This window comes from Ceratotherium simum, chromosome 36, assembly GCF_057802395.1.
Source record: "Ceratotherium simum simum isolate JZ-2026a chromosome 36, ASM5780239v1, whole genome shotgun sequence".
NCBI lineage: Eukaryota > Metazoa > Chordata > Mammalia > Perissodactyla > Rhinocerotidae > Ceratotherium > Ceratotherium simum.
Genome location: NC_141935.1, coordinates 23,851,916 through 23,874,129, shown reverse-complemented (window position 1 = coordinate 23,874,129; position 22,214 = coordinate 23,851,916). Strand labels below are relative to the sequence as shown.

The 22,214-nt window shown below is 57.8% G+C and overlaps 2 long non-coding RNA genes across 2 annotated transcripts; both read right to left on the bottom strand.

Moving 5' to 3' along the window:
* Window positions 1-2,031: 2,031 nt before the first annotated feature.
* LOC147912367 (uncharacterized) lies at window positions 2,032-10,638 on the bottom strand. Its single transcript, XR_015550026.1, has 6 exons — window positions 10,486-10,638; window positions 10,188-10,311; window positions 9,735-9,906; window positions 8,625-8,784; window positions 7,916-8,089; window positions 2,032-7,506 (listed from the first exon to the last, which is right to left on the bottom strand). It is a non-coding gene; the product is annotated as an uncharacterized LOC147912367 (long non-coding RNA).
* A 7,473-nt stretch (window positions 10,639-18,111) lies between these two features.
* Window positions 18,112-20,487, bottom strand: LOC147912366 (uncharacterized). The gene is made up of 2 exons (XR_015550025.1): window positions 20,344-20,487; window positions 18,112-20,055 (listed from the first exon to the last, which is right to left on the bottom strand). It is a non-coding gene; the product is annotated as an uncharacterized LOC147912366 (long non-coding RNA).
* Between the last annotated feature and the right edge of the window lie 1,727 nt (window positions 20,488-22,214).

The following is a 22,214-nucleotide window of genomic DNA, read 5'->3' as shown; positions in this document are numbered from 1 at the left end:
CAGCAAGAAGTCCTAGGCTGCTTGTCTCTACTGTCCCAACACTAGGCTGGCTCCTCTTCCCTCCAAAGGTCGCCAGCAATCTCTGGTTGACACCTTTGCATCCTGGGCTGCTTTGCAATATTTGACACTGCTATTTCCTTCTTGAAATTCTTTACTCCACTGGCCTCCAGCGCCCTCTCCTGATTTCCTGCTGCACCTCTGGGCACTCCTCCACCCTCTCTGTCTGCTTCCTAAAGGCCGGTGTTCCTAGGATTCTCCCCACACCCCCGGTGCCAGGGAGGCATGCATGCTGGTTGACGGGCTTCCTCTTGCAGTCCAGGAAACGGGAGACCCTCCCCCGCCCGGGGCACTCTTAGGGGGTGAACAAGGTCTTGTGTGTAGAACGCCTTCAGCAACCAGTGATGGCAAACGGTGCGGGCAGTTTAGAGCATCCAGGGGAGGGGGAGGCTCCTGGCTTGGTCTTTGGAGCCCGTGGACAGGCTATGGTGGCACAGGGACCCCCTGCAAACGTGTATGCGAGATTGAGACACACGGGCCTTTTGCTCAGCTTTCAGCCCCTTCTCAGAGGACTGACGGAGGAAGTGAGTGCTCGCTGCTCTGCTCCGGATGACCTCACCCCTCCTCCAGCTCCTGTCTTCACCGCCCGCCCAGCTCCAGACTGCAGTCAGGAGTGCGTGCTTCCCTAAAAGGAGCGTCGTGTCCCCGGAGCAGGAAGCGGAGTGGACTTCAGCCCTGGGGGAGGAGAGAGGGGCTGGAGAAAGGCTGGCCCTAGGGTGGACTGACCCGGCCACCGACTGCGGGAGCAGATTGGCGGTGTGTGCACAGGGGTCAGTGTCGGGAGCCAGTCCATCGCCGAGGGTGACACGGGGTCATCTCTCTCCCCCTCAGCCTGACGCTTGTCACTAGGTGCTATCTTCAGGGACGGGTGTCACCAGACGCCTGGGTCAGGAAGCAGCTTGAGCCAGGGGCTCTACAGCCCTCAGCGCACCTGCTCTCCCAGTGCCCGGCGCTGGTGGTCGTGGGACATCGAGGCCAGTAGGGCCCTGCTGTCTGTCAGGCCAAGTAAACAAGGGAAAGAAATGTCAGGTAATGAAGGAGCCATGAAGAAAGTCAAAGAAGGTGATGCAGTACTGCGCTGGGGCCACTAACTTAGCTTGAGAGCCCCAGAGAGCTGCTCAGAGCGGATGTTGTGTCTGCGGCCTGAATGACCTTAGCCCCGTGCAGATCTGGGGGCAGAGCCTTCCAGGGAGGGAACAGCAAGTGCAAAGGCCCTGCCGTAGGAGCAGATTTTGTGTGTGTGAAGAAAGATGGCCAGTGCAGCGGGAAGTGCGAGTCAGGGAGAGTGGTGGGCATGTGGGCATGAGATCAGAGAAGGCAGGGACAAATGTCATAGGGCTTTGTGGGCCGGGCAATGGTTTAGGTTCTATTCCAGGTGCAGTGGGGAGTCATGGCCCAGAGGGTGTTAACGGGGGAGAGGGACACGACCTGGTTTATCCTTTTGAAGAGATTTCTCTGGTTGCATCGACAGTGGGGGAGAAGAGCAGAAGCAGACCAGTTAGGAGGCCCAGCCGTGGTCCAGGTGAGGCCGTGGGGCTTGAACTAGGGTGAGGGTTGTGCAGTGAAGATGGGGATTGAACTCAGGATCAGTTTTGGAGAGAGCGCTGACAGGAGACGGGACCTGTCCTGAGTGCCCGTTTGCAGAGGACTGCTGGGCCACAGTTCACACCGAGGGTCACCCCACCTGACGTGGCGGGGCCCTGAGCGGTGTGAGTCCTTTGGGGTTCTCCACTGGAGACCATGGCGCCCACGCCAACCAGCATCACCTTTTAAACTGAGTATGTTCAGGGGGTCTTAGTCACATGGGAGGAGACACCCATGGGAGCAGGAGGGGAAGGTAAGTCGCCCCACCGATGTTGGGGAAGAGGGTTGAGTGATGTACTTACTGACATAATGGGGCTGCCGCTCCTGCTCACAGTGGTCGAGAGAAGCCCCAGCCACACGTCCTATCCTGGTACCTACTGGATTCTGCTGTGGAGTCCCCCTGGCACCTCCATGGCGTGTCCAAAACTTCCCCAAACCTGCCCACCTGAATCCCGCCCGTCAGTGAATGGCGTCCCCTTGAGACTCTCCTCATCGGCCCTCAAGTCCTGTCGACCCTCACCTCCCAGCTATCTCCCACAGCGGCTGCTCTCCCTCCGCCAGGCCATCACCAGTTCTCCATCGCCAGTTCTCTGCTGCCCGGCCTCCCACCATCCATCCATTCTCTGCAGCGTAGCCAGGGAGCTTTGCGAAAGGCAGATCTAATCGTGTCCCTCCTCGGCTTAAAACCCTTTGGATCCTCAGAGGATTCAAGACAAAAGGCACAATGTGAAAGCAGGGCTAATTACAAAGCTCACCAACATCCTCCCCACTCTCTCTCACTGCTCCCCACTTGCCTCCAGAATTCCTCAGAGTTACCCTCAGGGCCCTTCATCCGGGGAACGCCTCTACTTCCCCCGGCTAACTCTTCTTGACCTTCAGGACTCTGTCCTCCCTCCACGAAGGTTCTGGGAACCCCTCTGCTGCCCCTGTCCCTCCATGGCCTCCTACCGTAGCCCAGACATTGGAACCAAATTGGGTCTTACCTGTGCCTGTCCACCGCAGACTGGACCCAAGAATCCAGTGAGGCCTGGGGCGCAGGGCTGTCTACATGTGCGTGTCTCTGCAGTTTATGTCACAGCATGGGGAGATTCACAATGGGACGAGGGCTGTCCCCTTCCCAGGAAGGGAGGCGGCAGAAGGCCAAGAAGAGAAGAGAGCCAGTCTTTTCAGAAGACTTGGCAGACGCTTGGGAAGCCGTGAGGGGTCTGCTGGATGGTCTGGCTGAGGGGCAGTAGCGCCCGACGGGAGCCGCGCTCCCCGCCGCCTGCACACCAGTGCACACACCTGGGTGGGCCTCAGCCTGTGCCCACGGAGCTGCTGTATGAGCATGAATTTGGGGAGGCGACGGGGAAGAAAGGGCAGAGGTGGTTCCTCTGTCCCCTCAAGTCAGTATCCCATGCAGGTCCCGGCCTGCCCTGTTCTTGGTCTTCATTTCCACCCAGAGGCCTCTGGGGTCAGCCGGGGTGGCCACCTGGGGGGTGAGGCAAGAAGACCCAGGGGTCGCTCTGCGCTCACCCATATCTGCTCTGGAAGGTGGCCTTGTGAGTCAGGGCTGGAGCCATGGGTTAGCTTGCTTGAGGCTCTTAGGGGACCCCAGCCCAGGGGGAACGCCCTCTCCGGGCCTGGCTCACTTCCCTGTCCCTCTTCCCCAACCCTGCCCCAGTTTCTCCCCAGCGTCTCCTGGATTTTGTGAGCTTGATTGTGTGAGGGCTGGAGAGTAGGTACAACCCCATGAGAGGCCAAGGGAACCCTGCGGAGTGAGGGAGGGTGGTTATCCAAGCCAGTAAGAGGAGGACGACGATAAGGGAGTCTGTCCGTGAGCGGAAGCCACCACCTTGAGTTCATTTCCACCGGAGAGAAGAAGAAGAATGGCTAATGCTGGGCCTTTATTTACTTTGTACCGACTATGGTGCTAAGTGCTTTAAACAGGCTCTCATTTATTATCCCCACTTTACAGAGGTGAACACAGCCTCAGAGAGGTCAAGCGATTTACCCAGTACAGACAGCAAACGCTTGGCAGGGCGGAGATTCACACTGGCGGCTGGCTGACTCCAGACCCCAAATGTAATTACGATGGTGGTTTCGAAACCTGAGTCAAATCCCGACTCACCACTCACTCTCTGAAAACTTGGGCAAGCTACCCTCTGTACTTTCGTTTCCTCGTCTGTAAAATTGTGAAAATATCAGAACCTGTTTCAGGAGGTGTTCTGGGGAGTGTTTCTGAAGAGCACCTGGCAGAGGGTCTGGCCCATGATAAGCATTCCACAGTGGGGTTATGATTATTCAGTATCGTCATCAGCCCAGAGACCCGGAACTGGCCTGCTCCGGTTCTGCTGGAAGGAGCTGGGCTGCGTGGACACGCCAGCTCGGCCACCCTTGTCCTGATAGAGGGTAAGGCACTGCTAGCCTGCCTTCTTCCTGGAGCCAGAAGATGACACATGCATTCTTTTTCCTATCCGGTCACTTGTGAGGGGCATGAGTGTCACTAGATCTTTAGCCCTGGGACAGCAACCTCCCGCACGCCTGGCGGGCTCCTGTACCTGCACTCAGTTTTACCGAATTTTCCTTTTGCTTCAGGCTCCAGTATGGTTCAGCATGGTACTGTTACTGAGCCTGTCTTTATTTAAAATTTTGATGTTTTTTTCATCATGGATTTTTTTTTTGCATGAATTTTTATTTTTTAAATATTGCATTAAAATATCTAGATGACTGACTCTTGGGGCATTCCCTTAAATTTTGCACAGGAGGCAAATGCTTCACCTCACCCTCATCCTAGCCCTGCTCCATAGGGCTGATTGAGTGTCCTCACAACATGGCTTCTGGCTTCCCCCAGAGCCAGGGACGCAAGAGTGAGTAAGGAAGAAGCTGCAATGTTTCTTATGGCCTCACCTAGAAGACCCTCCATCACTTCTGCAATATCTTATTGGTTACACAGGTCAACCTTGTTCAGTGTGGAAGGGACTATGTAGAGACATGAATACCAAGAGACAAGAATCATGGGGCCATCTTGGACGCTGGTTCCCACACCACGTCTCCTGCGCAGAGCCTCAGTGGTTGGGAGCAGCCTCCACAGATAGAATTAAGAATCTGTGTGGCCTTCCTCCCTCAGACCCTGAGTAGTACTGACCCAGGACTGGGCTACTGGGGCCCATGTAGGCCCCACCCACCTGATCGAAGTTCATTAGTCCAGGGAGAAGCACCTGACCCAGGCAGCCCTCCCCCAGAATTTCTTAATTTGGGAGACAGTGAGTCAATTCTTTGATGGAAGATGTAGCCTGTGGGTGACTGCTTCCAGCTGGCTGGAGAAATTAGCCACCCGAGACAAGAGAACACATTCCAGGCCTCGGCTCCCTCTGTCCTCGAGGCCCGGTAATACCCGTGCTCTGCTTTGTCCACAGCTGGCTTTCAGAACCAATACATTCCCCCTTCCTCCCACGCCCATTTGAGTTGGGTTTCTGTCACTTCATCACCTCGTCCTGCGTAGCTTCTGTGGAAGATGGCACCAGGCAGGTTTTTCTTAGAGTGTGGCCAATGCTGCATGCAGCCAAATCACCAGGGCTCTTGTTGAAAATGTCAGGGCCTGGGCCCATCTCAGACCTATGGAATCAGACTCTCGGGGGTGCGGCCAGGAATCTGCAGTTCTAACACGGAAGTTGGGGTACGACTGGGCTTGGTGTCGCACAGTAAGGCAGACGCCATCTCTATCTTTGCTCAGGCCTGCAGGTCGCAGTGGCTAGCACTGATGTGGACCGAGACACCCAAGATGTGGAGGGCCCGTGGGGGCTGAGGGCTCACAGCTGCGGGACAAAGTGGAGTTAGGAGCATGAGGAGAGCGGTGGCATTCCAGGCTGAGCTGGGGGGACACAGTCTGAGGGAGGAGGCAGGACCCAGGAAGGTGGCTGGAAGGGGAGGACATTCTCACTGTGCCTCATTCTCGATGGGTGGTCTTGGCAAGTCATGTCAACTCACAGACCCTTCCTCCCCTGTTAAAAGAGGAGGAAAAGGCCCGATGATTGCAAAGGTCCCCCCAGCTCGGAAGCCAGGGGCCCTGGGAGGTGAGTGATTTCCTTTCCCAGAAGGCTTGGTCCTGAGGTTGCTCTGGGTTGCTCCTGAGGGGTGGGGCTACGCAGGTGCCCCTCCCTGGCCAAGGGCTGATCTCTGCTCTCTGAGTGTGTTTATTCACTTCGCTCCTCCCCTGGGGCTGAGGTTCCCTCTGGGAAGCAGGTGCCAGGGAGGCTGGGCACTTCTGGGCTCAGCCTTGTTTCCATAGTGCCCAGCCACCTGCCAGGAAGATGTGGTTTCTCCTGATTGTCAGCCAGAGGACCTTGACCCCTCCACTTCCTGCCACGCTGCTGGGTCAGACATAGAATGAAGCACTGGGACACACAATAAATAGGAATCTGCAGGTCCCCAATTCAGCCCCTCATTCAGGCCAGTCCTTCTGGAAGTTTGAGCTCCAATCAGCAGCAGCAATAGCATCTGGGGACTTGTTAGAAGTGCAAATTATTGGACCACACGCTAGACCCACTCATGGGGACTCGGGGGGTCAGGCCCAGCCATCTGTGTTTCAGTAAGTCCCCAGGTGTTCTGATGCACAGTAAAGTTTAAGAACTGCTGCTTTGACTAACTGTCCCCGTGTGCCCAGGACTCTCCCAGTTTTAGAAGTCTTGAGTCCCAGAAACCTTTCGGTCCCAAGCAAGCCCGGGATGGTTGGTCACCCCTAGCTTCAGGTCTTGTGTTTCATTATCTGATGCTGTGAACCACCACCACCCCCAGAATGGAGTGACCTAGAGCAATACTACTTTGTTAATGAATCTGCAATTTGAGTAGGGCCGGCCCATCTCCGCTCCACTCTGCCTTAGGGGGCAGCTCAGTGATGGGGTGGAGAGTCACCAGAAGGTTCGCTCACTGCTAAGTCCAGCACCAGTGCTGAGACGACTCAACCAGCTGAGACTGGCGGCATCTCTAGCTATATGTGTCCCTCCAGCCTGGCAGCTTCAGGCTCGACGGACTTCTACACGTCCCTCAGGGCTCCCAGGGGACATGTCCCAAGTGAGAATGCCAGGCGGGAACTTGATCATCATGGAACATCACTTCCAAAACAGTCACAGGCTCCCTAGATTCCAGGGGAGGAAACGGACCCCACACTCCGTGGAGGGGTGTTGACCTCACACCCCCTGCTGTGGGAGATGCTCACCCACAAGATGGTGCACCCATCTTTGGGAAATCCACTCGGCCACAGCATGTCTCTTGCCCCAGGACAGATAATTAAGGGATGGGAACTTTAATCAGCCAGAGTCCATTCTTCCTCCTTCTTCCTTCCTCCTCCTCCACAAAGTTCATCCAGCACCTATGGTGTGCTGGGAACTTGGGCTGAGGGCTAATGTTTCTCTGCAAATTCATTAATTTAAGAAAGTCAGGCCTGAGCTCCAGTCCTGGGAGCCTGGGACAGCGTCTGAGGGTGGGAGAGGAACAGGCCTGGGCACTGCTTTGAGTGGGTGGCCGTGGTCTCTGAACTTAGGGACAGTGAGGGGTGGGAGAGACAGAGGGAGGGAGGGAGGGAAATTCTGCTTCTGTTGCTTTGACGCTTTCCTGAAGAAATAGTGATAAGGACCACAACCGTCCCTTAGCCGGATGAGGGCCGTTTCAAAGCACCTCACATCACCCAAGTTGATTCCAAATTGACCATCAGTGCCCAGACTGCAGTTTGTCCAGTGTTTATTTCCACTACCTGACGGCGCGCTCCTTTGGGGAGAGGGACCCTCCCAGAGCCATCATGGAGCCTTCAGTGCCCAGCATGGAGAACTCTGGTCCCATCTTCTCTGATCCTGTATTTTCTGCAGGAGCTGGGTTCCTCTGCAGGTCCTGGCAATATGGAGCGCGGGGCTGTCTCGCTATAGTTTTCCCCCCACCCCAGCCTCTGCAAACACTTTCTGAACTTGTGTGATTAGAAGAAAGCCACCCCTCGCCTGGGCTGTCAGGGCCAGTCCCACAGCCTGAATTTCAGCCCCCACCTTGGCCAGAGGCCTTGGCCAGGGCTCAACCTGTAGAACGATTCGTGGTCGCCCCACCCCCACGGCACAGCCTCCCAGGTGTTGAAGTGAGACAGCCGGCGGCCTAGGAGAATCCTCACCAGACCCTGGGACCACGCCCCCTGCAGCAGCGGGGGCTTCGCAGGCCTGGGCCTCATCTTACTGGCTTTGGCGCCATCTAGTGGACACGTCTGGGCCCGCGTGGACCGCAGCCCTTTCTGTGGCCCAGAAGCAAACCTCACCTGGTCATACTCTGTGCCTCTGGACTTGTGAGTCCCAAATCCACAGTCCAGCCGCTCTCCACCGGCTCAGCGTGCGCTGCCCACGGTCTGCCCCACACCAGGTCCACACACCTTCACCTCAGATCAGCAGGGACTCAAACTGAGACTTCCCCTCGCCTGCCGGCCCCTGGACTTCTATTTGTGCACAAAAGTGGGCATCATTATATCAGAGCAGAATGCAACAACCCAAATGTCCATCAGGATGGTGAACACTGATTCTCTGGAATGTGCTGTAACGGATAAAGGAGTGTGCTGGACTGGAAACGTCTCCAACGAGCATATTAAAGAACAATATATACGGCGTGATTCCAGTTACTAAAAGAAACAAACCCAAACCCGACCTATTGTTTACGCTTAAGTGTGAACACGTGGGGGGCTGCTCAGAACACTGCCCCTGGGGAGGGACGGATGGGGAGGGTGAAGGCGAAGCAGGCCTTTTCTCTGACACGCCCTTACCATAAATCTTCTTAAGTGTTTAAGACAAAAGGTGAATTAAACAAACAGCTCCTGTTGCCGGTATCTGAGTCCCGGCCGCACCCCAGATGCCTCACGGAGCGCAGCCCTGGCCTTCTGATCCACCCGCCCCTTCCTGGGCCCCCGGGCTCCCCAGGGGCTCCGCTCCTCTCCGTCCTGACCCTTCTCAGCCCTCTGCAGCGGCTTCCCCGCGTACCTGAAGCTCAGCTCTGGCTGTGGCTGCCGGCCCTCCCCACGGCATCATTCCGGCAGGGGGCCCTTCGGAAGCCCGTGTGGTCCTGCTGCTCCCGTCGAAGGCCCTTCGCGGCTCCCAGCGCTGAAGACTTGATGGGCCGTCCAGCGTCCACACCGCCTTCCTAGCCGGGGGCAATCCCCATCATGTGAGTCCTCACGGGAGGGAGGGCCTTTCCTCCACTTCAGAGGCTAAAGGGGCCAGCTATCTTCCCTCCTTCTGTGGGCAGCTGGGGTGCAGAGCCCCGACGCCGGCTTGGGCCGTGGGAGCGCCCCCTGGAGCAGGTGAGGCAGAGATGCAGGGACATCAGCCCTCCTTCACCGCTGCCGTGTCCGGCGCTCCGGCAACCCCATCGTTACAGCTGAGTGACAGCGCCAGGGGCCACGTCCTGCCAGGGGCCTGGTAGTGGCGGGGACCCTCCAGACTCCTTTGGTCCCTCTTTGTTTTCTGAGCCCTGTTCCTCCGACTCCAGGCAGCTCCTCGAGCTCCCTAGTACCCTTCCAATAACTCCTTCTCTGCTTAAGGTCACCAGGGTTGGTTTGGATTGGGCCCAGTCCCTTCCAAAGGGTCCCTTTCAAGTGTCCCAGGTAAGTAACTGTGTGAGGGACACCTGATCAGTGCAATGACCTGTGGCCCACGTAGCGAGGGGCTGCTGGCAGAGCCAGAAGTCGTATCAGGACCCAGACGTTGAGTCAGGGCATGTGACGTTCTAAAGGTAGCTCCCACAAGCCCGGGAGGCGATTCTGCTGGCTTTTCCAGGTAGGTAGGGACCTAAGAGTCTTGGGGAGCTTCCACTTGAGCCATTCTGGGCCTGGCAGCGCCTCACCTGGAGGCAGACCACAGTCACCACCAGGGAGCACCTGCAGGGGGAGCTGGGAGAAGAGGGCCGCCGGGGCACACATTTTCCGGCCATGTGTTGTTTGCGCTTCCCGCAGTAAACTGTCACCTTTACAAGCTCAAGGGCTCATTTCCCCTGGTCTCCACCCCACCCTCGGAGAGGCCACTTCACAGGGGCCCTCACTACCCCCTGGTGCCCTCGGCCAGCCCTCAGACCCTCCTCCACCTCATCCGCACCTGGCCAACCATCTCTCCAACCGTCACACAGCCTGGAGCCTCCGCTCCACCAGGTGGTTCCTTGCTGCCCAGTAAAGCCCTGGGCTCCTGCCAGGCTCAAAACAATCCCCTCAGATCTTTTCAGTCCTCTCTGCTCAGCCAGAGCCCACACAGCTTCAGTCCCACCTCCATCCTGCAATAGATAGATATTTCTTTACTGAGCACTGACCATGTGCCCGGTTCTGGAGGCCTGGGCGGGGCTCCCTAACCCGCCCCCCAGCTCCCCTTCCTCTGGGGTCTTCCAGCAGCACTGGCTTCCACTCCTGGACGCACCGCCCCCTGTTGCTCCCCGTGTGCGCCGTGTCTGTGCTGCGTCTGCCCCTGGACTGGAAGGCACGGCTCGCGAGTCCTCCCCTCCCCTCCCCTGCCCTCCCCTCCCCTTCCCTGCCTGGCTCGCAGCCCCCCGACCCTCACAGGAGCGCCTGTCTTCTCAGGTCAGCCCCTAGCAGACGGGAATGAATCTCCAGCAGCAGCAGCAGCAAAACATCCTCCCTCGGTGCTGATGTCACAGTCCAGAAAGCGGCGCTCTCACAGGGCTCTGCAAATGAGGGCGATTTTTCAAAACCAGGAGGTGCTGGGGAGTCATCCAGCCAACCGCCTCCCCCGCAGCGACTGAGGCGGCCCTTCCTCGACCTCCGGGCTCAGCCCCCCGGGAGAGGGGCGCGCGGGTGGCCTGGGGGGGTGCACTTGGGCCCGCGGGGCCCCCGCAGACCTGAGTTCGGGTCCCGGCTGTGCTGTGTGACCTGCAGCCAGACACGTCCCTCCTGGTGAGGGTTTTCTTGGCCGAAGGGACGGCCAGTGACAACCGCCCGCGATGTTGAGGCGCGGGAGGCGGCGGGACCGGCCCTGCGGGCGGCGGCGGGCGGCGAGGACCCGGGGCGGGGCTGCGGCGGCGGACAAAGGGGGCCGGGCCGGGGGACTCCTCCTCTCCCTCCCCCGATCGCCGCCCCCCCGGCCCGGCCGGGCGGGGCCCTGGAGCGGAGCGCGCGCCGTAACAATAGTCGCCCTTTCCGGCCGGTGCCGCCCCCGCGCGCCTCCCGCGGGTCCCGGGGCCCCAGGGCGCCTCCCTCTCCTTTTATAGACCAGGTGGCCTGTCGGTTTTGTTGATTTTACAGAAGTTCGGTTTTACCACAAACGTGCTTCCTTTTTGTAGGCAAGGAAACGCGGCCGCGAGGCCCGGATACCCCCGCGCGCGGGGTCCCCGCCGCTGTCGCCCCCGCCCGGCTGCGCCCGGGGACTCCGGGCTCCCGCTCCGCGCGGCGGCCACCAGAGGGCGCCCGGGCCCGGCCCCTCGTCCTCCCGCGCCCGGGCCGCCGGGACCCGCCGGGACCCGCCGGGACCCCGCCAGCGCGGGACCCAGGCCCGGGCGGGGGGACCGAGGGTCCGCGCCCGGCCGGCCACCCCGGCGCAGGAGCAGGGCGGCCGGGAGCTGCGGGCGGAGGCGCGGCCGGGGCGTGTGCGCGCGCGCGTCTTCTCTGCGGGGACGATCGCGCAGTCCCTGTGGCGGGCCCGAACCTCCAGAGGCCACCAGTCAGAAAACCTAGCTAGGTCGCCGTGTGACCTCGGGGCAGGCGCTGGCCCTCCTGGTGCCTCGGTTTCCCGCCTGTGGACGGAGAATGCGCACTGCTTCTCTGTAACCGGGAGGCATCCGAGGCTCCCTGGAGCGCTCGTGAGCACAGACGAGGTCACACAAACGGCCTTGTTATGGCATTTTAAAATCAAAAGTCATCTGAGGGTGGGAGCCAGGTCCTCTAATTCCCAGGTGCACCCACGCCCACCGCTGTGCTGTTGTCTCTCCTGGGTGCAAGGCTGGGCATCGCTGCAGACGGTCCTTCCGCACACTCGGGAGAAGTCGGGCCCCCCCAGAAGACAGGCCGGGGATGATCACCCGCTTGACAAAGGGAGTCCTCCTACAAAATAATCTGCAATGGGATTTCTCTCAATGAGTGACTTGTAGGAAATCCACTCTTGTAACAGGCCAGGGGACTTGGAAATGAATCCTTTTGTAAAATAAATACTTCTCGGACAAATTGGACATAGGGCCGAGGGCAGGGCTGTGCCGGGGGGAGCTGGCTCAGGGCTCACCTGATGGTGCCTTGAACGACCCAAAGGGCCCAGTTCTCTCCCACTCCCTCTGTGTCCTCTCCAGCAAGGAATCAGGATTCTGCCCACCTGCCTGGGGCAGAATTGTAAAGCTGGGCCCCTTCCTGCCTCAGTTTCCCTCCTGCAGCCCCACCTCCTAGAATGGATTCTTTGGCTGCTCCATATGTCTCAGCTGGAAGAGAACTGGAGACCATCCACGGAGCAGCTTCACTGGCCCATCCGCCACCGTGTGTTGGTGAGGGACTCCAACCCAGCCTGGAGTTGGTGTTCCTTGTGGGGACCCCGGCTTGGGGACATCCACCCATTCCCAGCTCCCACCCACAGTTGCCCTGCATCTCAGGCTCCAGGACTGCGTGTAAGTGGCCTGCAGCAAGGAAAGGCTCAGCTGCCCCGCGGGGTGGGGGTTGGGGGGCAGGTCACACAAGCCTTGCTCCTCCCTGCCCTGGCCATTTGGTGCTGGACAGGGACCCTCCCCCTGTTAGCAGATACCTCTGCTTACTCACTGCTTTGAAGTGCCCCGAACTTTCTAAATTTTTCATTAAGTCTGAAGAGCCGGTGGAACACACAGGAGCTCACCCCCGCTGCCTGAGGGGCAGGCAGAAGCCAATGGACGCTGGGGTTTGGCAGGGCCCTCTGCTCTCCCGTTTAGGCTGGAAAGCTCCCCAGCCCCAGCAGCCCTGGGCCTCCCCTGATGGTAATGCTCAGGCCTGCCCTGGCCAGAGGGTGAGGGCCGAAGCCTGGGAAGCCTGTGAGGAAGCGTGTGGGACCTGGGGCCTCAGGTGGGAACCACCGGCTGCCTTCACCACAGCCCCACGCCTCCCCTCCCCCACCTCCCCAGACCCCTGCAACGTGGGAGGGCTTAGAGCCCCTTCAGGAGAGACAGGCTGCGGCACGTGCAGAAGGCACCCAGTACAGCAGGTTTCATTCATCATTTTCTGTTTATTCTTCATTTATTTGTTCTCCCACAATTCTTGACACTTCTTTTGAATCAGGCTCTCCAGTAGAGGTGGGGGTGGGGACATAAAGACATGTTTTTATAGGATTCACTGAGAGTGCTTCTTATAGCCTGATACTGGGTGAATTCTGACTTTACCACTTACCAGCTGTGTGACCTGGGGCAAGTCACTCAACCTCTCTGAGACACAGTTTCCTTATCTATAAAGTGGGACAAAGAGTGCCTTGCCCAGAGACCTCCACTGTGAGGGTTGGCCATCAGGATGTAGGGGTCCCAGTGGCACTTTCTCTGGCCACAGCAGAAAGATAGCCTGAGGCTCTGGGGACTGAGAGGATAGGCCAGACTCTCCTTCCTGAAGCCCCTTGGTCTCTCCTCTATCTTTCTTCGCCCCCCGGGGCTTCTGCAGCCCTTTGGGCTTCCTCACCAGTCTCCCCCCTGTTGTCTGGTGATGTCCAAGGGCATGCTGCCCGTGTGATTGGTAATCGATTGACTGACCATTGAGGGTCACTGAGAACTCCTGTCGGGGACAGGGACCCGTATCCCACGAGGAGAGAAAGAGCTCCCTCAGCCCACCCAAGTCAGAGGCCCCCTTCATGTCCTGGCTCTGCCACTGGCCCAGTGAGCCCTCCTCTCCTGGGCCTCACCCATCCCCTGAGGGCCTGCTCCGGAAGGTTCTAGGAGTCCTCACACCTCCGTGAAGTCAGCACGTGAAGTCAGCACAGACCCTTCATCTCCTCCCTTAGAAATACGCCCCCCACCTAGGATGCCCTTTCACACCTGGAGGGTCTAACTACACCCCCCCTTCCCACCAAAGCAGCCCACCCAGCAGCCAGGCTTCCTGACCTCAAGAACCTGGCCTTTAAGAAAAAGCTGATCCCCTCACCCTTCCTCCCTCTTCCCTTCTGCCTGCTACACGGTGGGCAGCAGCCTAAGGTCAGAGGGTGAGGGACACACAAAGCACCACCCCTCCCCCACAGCAATCCTAATTACTTTGATGAGCCCCAACTAGGCCGCCAGAGGCGAGGAGCTGAGCAGTTTTATGCAGCAGCCTCGCGTGGGGACGGCGCCATGAGAAGATGTATGGTTCCGCTCGCCCACATTCATCATCATTATTCTTCATTGCCTCCCTCTCAGTGTCAGCGGCTTCTCTAATGAACCTTCTAGCCGACGGCTGACGCTACCCCTCATGAAGTGACATCCCCCAGCTGGAACAGATCATCTGATGAGGGAGAACACCCCCAACTTATGACATGGTTCCCCAAATACCAAAAGCCCCTGTGTCATCCAGGGTACAACTGGCATTTGCCCCCCTCCCAAATGGCAAGGGAGGACCCCGCCCCCCAGACACAGGGTCCGGCCTCAGGGGCTACGTGGTGGCAGGAGTCAGAGAGACCCAGCGTGGAGAGATTTCTCAATACCCAGGTTCCTGACCAGCCTGAGCAGAGAGTGAGTGGGGCCTTGGGACACTCTGGAAGGATGAGCCTCAAAGTCGGGAGGGTCGGGACACCATCCTGGTTTGGGCCCAAGACGAGGCCTCAAGCAGCACACAAGGGCCATCAAGAAAGTCAGGCTGAGCTCAATGGTGAGACCCTAGGCAGCTGAGGGTCACGTTCCAATAAGATGGGGCTCCCCAGCCCTGTCTAAGCAGCGACTCAGTGCCACAGCTCTCCACTCCTCGGACCTGGTCAGGGCTTTCCCCTCATTTCAGGGGCCCTCTCAACTGGTCCCCTGGCCGCTACGGCACCTCCGTCTCTCCTGGTTCATTCTCCCCAGTGCACACGCCCCAGTTCAGGACACCTCCTCCCTCCCTCCCGGTCAACTCCTCAAGGCCTGTTGCTGTTTGCTCCTAGCCTCTCCCAAGACTTGGACCCACTCTGGCCCTGCCCTCCTCTGGCCTTGGCTGTGATTGCCATCTGCACCCATCAAACCAGAACCTGAGTCACCTCATGGGGTCTTGTCCTCATGACATGTCCCGATGGGGGCCACCTGAGGGCAAAGACTTTGCTACCCACCCCAGCGCTTCACATCCTGAGAGCTTAGCTCCATGAACTTCCAGGGGGTTGAGCAAAAACACGGGCTTCCAGCTCCTGCAGGTTAACGTTAACAATCTGGATCAGCCCCGTGATGGTTTTAAAATGTGTCCACAGGCCCGGCCCTGTGGCTTAGCGGTTAAGTGCGCGCTCCGCTACTGGCAGCCCGGGTTTGGATCCTGGGCGCGCATGGATGCACCGCTTCTCCGGCCATGCTGAGGCCGCGTCCACATACAGCAACTAGAAGGATGTGCAACTATGACATACAACTAAAAAAAAAAAAAAGAAAAGGAGGATGGTTGGCAATAGATGTTAGGTCAGGGCTGGTCTTCCTCAGCAAAAAGAGAAGGATTAGCATGGATTTTAGCTCAGGGCTGATCTTCCTCTCAAATAAATAAATAAAACTTAAAAAAAAAAAATGTGTCCACGAATTTTTTTGGCGGAAATCCCTTCAAAAGATGGAGCAAAATCCCTCCCCTTGAGTGTGAGCTGGGCTTGATCTAGTGGCTTGCTCATAATGAATAAGATGTGGCAGAAGTGATGTGTGACTTCTGAGACTAGGTCATAAAGGGCATTGCAGCTTGCACCTGGACCCCTCTCTCTCCAATCACTTGCTCTGGGGGCAGCCAAGATGTTATGGGGCCACCCAAGCAGCCTTTGGAGAGGCCCATGTGTGGAGAAGCCGAGACCTCCCACCAACAGCAGCACTAACTTGCCAGCCGTGTAAGTGAGCCACCCTGGAAGTAAGCCGTCCAGCCTCAGTCAAGCCATCAGATGAGTGCAGCCCCGACTAACATCTCCACTATGATCCCATGAGAGATGCTGAGCCAGAATGAAGTCACTCCTGAATTCCTGAATATCCCACACAAAATGTGAGAGATAATAAATGTGCATTGTTTGTAAGCCACTGAGTTTTAGGGTAATTTATTATCCAGCAACAGATAACCAATAAAACCCCTTATACGCGGAGTATCCTTGGGCAATTACTTGAGTTTTCTGAGCCTCAGTTTCCGCATCTGTAAAATAGAGACAATAGGTGTCCCTCACAGAGTTATTGAAAGGATTAGAAACCAGACGCATGACATTATGCAGCAGGCTCCGAATACGTGGGCGCTGAATATTGATCAAATAATGCCGGCCCCCTGTTTGCCCATATCTTCCACAAACATGCACTGGGTCCTCGATGGACAAGACCTCAAATCCTGCTGTGGTCATGGTGGGCCTGCCTCTAGGGCCAGACTGGAGGTGCTCTTGACAGGTGGCCCCCATCATCCTGCCCCCAGGGAAATGTTTGCCATGTAGCTGGGAGCTGAAACCTTCTAGCTGGAACACAGAGCTGACTCTGCCTCCGCAGACAGGAGCAGGGCTGCTGGGCCCGGGAAGGGGGAGAGTTTGTTCCTGAATAACTTTGTGTGCCTTTTGAATTTTCAACTTTGTGAATGTGTCATCTACCCAACAGGCAAATGCGTAAGTAAAATACTTATAAAAAGTGAGGCATACAGGGGCTGGCTTGGTGGCGCAAGCAGTTAAGTGCGTGCGCTCCACTGCAGTGGCCCGGGGTTCACTGGTTCGGATCCTGGGCGCACACCGACACACCGCTTGGCAAGCCGTGCTGTGGCGGCGTCCCATATAAAGTGGAGGAAGATGGGCACGGATGTTAGCCCAGGGCCAGTCTTCCTCAGCAAAAAAAGAGGAGGACTGGCAGATGTTAGCACAGGGTTGATCTTCCTCACCAAAAAAAGAAAAAAAAAATGAGGCATACAAAAACAAAAAATAAATGATTCACAACAGAGTAACATTTTGTTAAAAAAAAAACGCACAAGGCAAGAGACCCAAAATGGAGTCCCTTATGCTAAGCTCCATGTCCAACCGAGACAATTACAGTTTTGGATCTCCCAGAAATGGAATCTTAAACCAGTCAGTCGAGAATCGCCTGATGGGCACTAGGCAGGTCATCAGCCTGACAGACCCCTGCCATCCCCTAAAGGAAGGTAACCTTGCAGGAACCAACTCGCTTTTTTGCCTAGTATAACTTCCTTGTTCCTGCTGCCCTCTGCCTATAAAAGTCCTTCATTTTGTACAGCTCTTCAGAGCTCCTTTCTCTGCTAGCTTGGATGCTGCCCAATTCGAATCAATTTTTGCTAAAATAAACTCTTAAAAATGTTAATATGCCTCAGTTTATCCTTTAACAATACAAATCTTAGAAAATCCCCCAATGAGAGGACCAAAGTGTGATGATCCAGGCGGGGTTCTGTGGTGAGCCAGCGCCGGTGCCACTGGGGTGGAGTTGGGGGGCCACAGAGGGCAGGACGAGCAGGAGTGGGGACAGAGCCGGGGAAGCCGGGGCGCCCCCTCGTCCTTCAGGGCCCAGTGTCCGCCCAGCCTCTCTCCCGCCCCCGCTCACCCTCTGAGCCAGGTCACCCTCCTGCAGTGGAACTGAGGCTGTAGGCTGTGCCTGATGTCCCGACATGGGCATCCTTCTTGGCCGTGGCAACGAGGGACCCAACAATGGTTACCAGTGACCTTGCACTCTGGCCACTGGAGAAGAGAGGAAGGAGGGATAGGCCCTTCTCATCAGTGAGTGGTCTCCCTCTCATCCTCCGTGGTCTGGAAGGCTGCACACACTCAGGAGAGATCAGAGAGGGCCCTCGCTCTCCACACAGCCTCGGCTGAACAGCGTGTCTTGCACGCACGCAGAAGAGACAGGAAACGGCCTGACGGAAAGTAAAACCTGGGTCAGACTTGTAAAACTGCCCGAACTTGGAACCAAGTCCCCTGACCTACACACGGACCCATCAGGAAAGGGTGGAAGCCTTACTGGCTCAAAATGTTTGGGCACAACCTCTGACCCATCGCTGGCTCACCAGGACAACCTCTAGTAACCTGGGCTGGAAAGTCAAGACAAGAGAAAACCAAGCAGAGAGCGCAGCAGCTGTGGGGAGACAGACTCCACAAAATGAGTTTGAGCAAGCCGACAAGCAAACACATCCCAGCAATAACAATGGCAGAGGGAGGCACTGGAATCCTGGGCCGCTACAGTATGTTCTCTAAAACGTCCACTGGCCAATTAAAAAAGTTATGAGATGTGCAAAGAAACAGGACAGCATGACCCGTATGCTGGAAAAAAAGAGGCAACAGAAATTCACTGAGGGGCCCAGATGTCGGGCTTTGTCTCTCTCCTTCCCTCCTTCTCTCCCCACCCCCTCATTGATGCCAGTCTTGGGAGTGTTAAAAAATAAACTGAGGCATATTAAACATTTTGAGTTTATTTGAGCAAAAATCAATTTGAATGGGACGGAACCAAACAGGAAGTGGTTAGGAGCGCTCCTCCAGGAGCCGGGGGAAGACTTGGATAGAAGAAGCGCAAAAGCAAAGAAAGGCAATTATTTGCTTGACTGTGGCTTAAAGCCTGGTTGGCTGTTTGTGATTTCGTAACCTTGAGGCATTCACAGGTTTAGATTTTGGTTTGCTTACGTAGGCCCCCGCGGCATTAGAGCCAGCTCAGTCTAACGGCTTCCTTGTTTAATGATTTGAACAGTAGACACCCCCACAGGTGCCTGCCACCCTTGCCTCCTCTCTGAAAAGGTAAGCAGTGATGCCCCCAGGAGCCCAAAGGCACTCTGGCGTTGTCTGCTAGCTGTTTCTTAGGCAGATGCTTTGCAAACATCCACTCCCCCCGTGGAGGGGCCGTGTGGAGAGTTGGAAGAGGGAGGGACGGTGGGAAGAGGGCTCATCACCCCTAAACATGAAACTTTTCAGTTATCACGTCTCAGAAGTGAGGCCATCATTCTATTTAATATAAATTGCACTCAAAGAACCGGCTGTTGGATCTTCCTTTCCTTCCCTCTATTCCGTCTGGCTCTGTTCCTGCCAATGATGGGGACTGGGCTATCTGTCCCCGGGACATGGGTGGGTGCCCCGACAACACTCAGGGTGGGCCCGGTGTGAAATGCAGCTCCAGGGTTGCAAGGGGAAGACAAAAGAACCGGGAACAAGAAAAATAAAAGGTATTAAAATAGGCTTAGCTACTTTGGGGTTTTCCTTTGTATTTATTTTTAGCAAGGATTGTGTGCCTAACTCTGCATTAAAAGAGCTGATGCTACCAGCCATTGTTCCAGGCCCTTGCACACGGCAGCCTGGCAGGCTTTCTGCAGCCAAAAGTGAAGGCAGCTGGCAGGGCCCGGCCCACCCAAGCCGGGGAGAGGGCGTTTGTCTCACAGATCCCCTCTTCACAGAAACCTCAGCAGCATGAATGCAGACAGAAGGAAGGCGCTTCGGGTATGGCTCAGGGTTGGGAAAGAATGCTCCGAGGAAGCAGCCATGCTTGAGGACTGAAACCTCCAAAATGCCCCCCGTGCTGACAGTAGCCTGCAGAAGGCTGAAATTCTTTCACTGGATCATGGAGCCTGGCATCCCAGGAGACAGACTCCGCAGCCAGCTCTCCCCACGCTCCATTAGGGGCTGTCTTTTGAGTACTTTTCCTAGGAGATGGGGTCAGGGAGGACTTTCTAGTCAGCAAGTCCTACCTTAAAATGCCTGACTCTGTCACCACCACCCCCCCCCAGTGGGACACAAGCTACCTGGGAGAAACACATGCGGCTGGGGAGAGGACCCTGGAAACCAGAGTGAAAACACTCATGAGGCAAACCTTCCCTTTGCCCAAGTGTTTCTGTCTTGGCCCTGGAGTCGGTGACCTCCGTGCAGAGCTGGACAGAGTCCCTGAGCAGAGTGGGGCTGATAATCCTGGAGCAGGACGGTTGCCACAGTATCTACGACTGACTCGGGCATCCTGGAGAAGCGACAGCGTGATGACGTCAATTTTTACCCTTGTAAAAATTGGGACAGTTAGTTAGCATCTGAAGTACCCTTGTCAGGAGCCCACACTCCAGAGGTGGCTATGTTGACCACTTCAAATCTCTTTATCTACATATGCACCTGAGCGGTGTTAAAAATAAAACGATTGGTGTTCCAGATGTGACTGGCTAGAGAGCCCAGGCACTTCTGCGGCGAATGAAGGTGATTACGAAAATCTGCCAAGCTTCGAGGCGCTGCCGGTCTGGAGTCCCACTAGTTCCGTGGTTCCCCTTAGGGGACCATTCTGTTGGCTGATACGTAAATCGGGGACCTCGCTGTCAGGCAGCAGCACTGCGACCTCGAGCGGGCCTTTAACTTCTCTGAGCTCCATCTTCCCCTTCTGTAGATTGGAGATAACGATAACCTTGTAAGGTGGTGGTGAGGAGTATTCTGGCTCTACAAGGTCAAGTCGCTGCTGCAGCGCCTCCCGTCCTGACCCGGTCCCGGCTCTGGGCCTCCCCATCGCCGGCCCCCGCTCGCGGGGACGCTCCTTCCTGGCCGGGATGCCCCCAGCCGCCCTTCCTGCCTCCCCGCCCGCGCCCGCCCATCGCCGACATCGGGTGGCCGAGCGGCCTCTCCGCTCTCTCCGCCGCCCGCCCTCCGGGAAGCCCGGAGCTGGCGCCCTCACCCTCGTCGCAGCCTCGGGGACCGCCTCCCTCTCCGAGGGCACCTGCCCGCTCTCGTGCGCGCCCCCCACGGGGGTCTTGGCAGCTCCTGCCCCCACGGAGGGGGACGTGTCTGGGAGGCGCCGGGGCTGCCCCTGGGCCCCGCCGCCCCAGGCCGGCCGAGGACAGTCGGCCGTGCGCAGCAGCTCCGCCTCCGGCAGCCTTGAACTCCCCCCCCCCACCCCGCTCCCCCAGCACTTAAAGCAGCTGCCAGGAACTGAAATATTAATAGGCACAAACTTCCTGGAAAGATATTCGTCTCCCAGATAGATGACCCCGCCTTCCCCCACCAGAATAAAGAAATAAAGGGCAGCTCCCGGGGCCCGCGGCCGAGGAGCTGGGGAGCCTGGAGAGGCTCGCGGGCCGGCCCTCCCCGCCCGGGCTCGGCGCGGCTCCCCGAGCCGGACGCCCCGGGAGAGGGCCGTCTTTGTGAGCACGGCCCGGGCACGCGCGTCCGGGCACGCGCCCGCCTCTCCCCGCGCCGGCTGCGAGCAGCCCCGGGCTCCGGAGGCCGCGCGCGCAGCTCGGTGCGAAGGCGGCCTCGGCCCGGCCGGGGCGCGCGGGCGGGACGGAGGATGGAGAGGATCCGCGCGCCGCTGTGCGTCCTCGGCCGCCCTCCCCGCCTGGCCGCGCACGGCCCGGCCCGCTGGCCCCTCTCCGCTGACGGCGGGTCGCGGGGGTCCGGGGCGGGGGGGGGGGGGGGCCCAGGCGGCCACGTGACGCGGCCCTTCCGGAGCCCGCAGCTCCTCCTTCCCGGACAAAGCCCGGCCCGCCCTCTGCGTTCACGCGTCGGGGCATTTGTCGTTTAGGATCCTCAAAACAAAGCCCCCCTCCCGCGTTTAAAGGCGCGATTTGCGTTTTCGGAGTTCTTCGACACTCGGATCGCCCGGGATTCCCTGGGCCGGGAGGCGGTTGTGGCGCAGGAGCCAGCCCGCCTCTGCCTCCTCCCAGCCTCGCAGGACGGAGACCGGGAAGCCGCGCTCTCTGGCCGCTTTCCCGGGACGCTGCGGTTCCCGCGCCCGCGCCCATCTCGCAGATTACAAAGTCCCAGTTTGTGGGGGCGGGAGTTCCAGTGCCCACCCCCACCCCGTGGAGCCGCCTGGGCTCCCCAACTCCGGCTGCAGGCCTCTGAAGGTAGCAGCTGCCCCTGGATTTGCTCCAACTTTTCTCCCTGCCCGAAAGTCATTCATTCGTTCCTTTAAAATATTTATTGAACGCCTAATAGGTTCCAGGCACTGTCCTAGGCACTGGGGATAGAGCAGCAAAAACACTCACACACTAAATCCCTGCCCTCCTGGAGCTTGTCTTGTAATGAAAGGGACGGAACAGCCTAAGTATGTTAGACAGTATAAGGGCTAAGGAAAAAAAAAAAGCAGGGAAGGAGGATATGAAATGTGCATGGAGGAGAGGGGCATTTGAGGAAAACCTCACTGAGAAGGCGACAGTGATTTTTGAGTAAAGGGCTGAGGGAGCCGAGGGAGCCAGCCATGCAGATGTCTGCGGCCTCCTGTGACCCAGGAGCGGCCAGGAGGGCGGCGTCACGGCTGGGGCACAGTGGGAGGAGGCACCTAGAAGCTGGGGAGGAGAGATAAGAGGGGAGGGGATCAGAAGCTGCAGGGCCTTGTGAGCCACTGTAAGGCTTCTCTCCTGGGTGACATAGGGAGCCCGGCAGGCTTCTGAGCAGAGGTGGGACATGTCTGACTTCTTTTAAAAGCAGCACTTGGATGGCGAACAAGATTGCAGGAGTCGGGCCAGAAGCAGCCAGACCAGTCAGGAGGCCCTTGCAGAGATCCAAGAAGAGATGATGGGGCGTAGCCAGGGGTGGTGGCCGCGG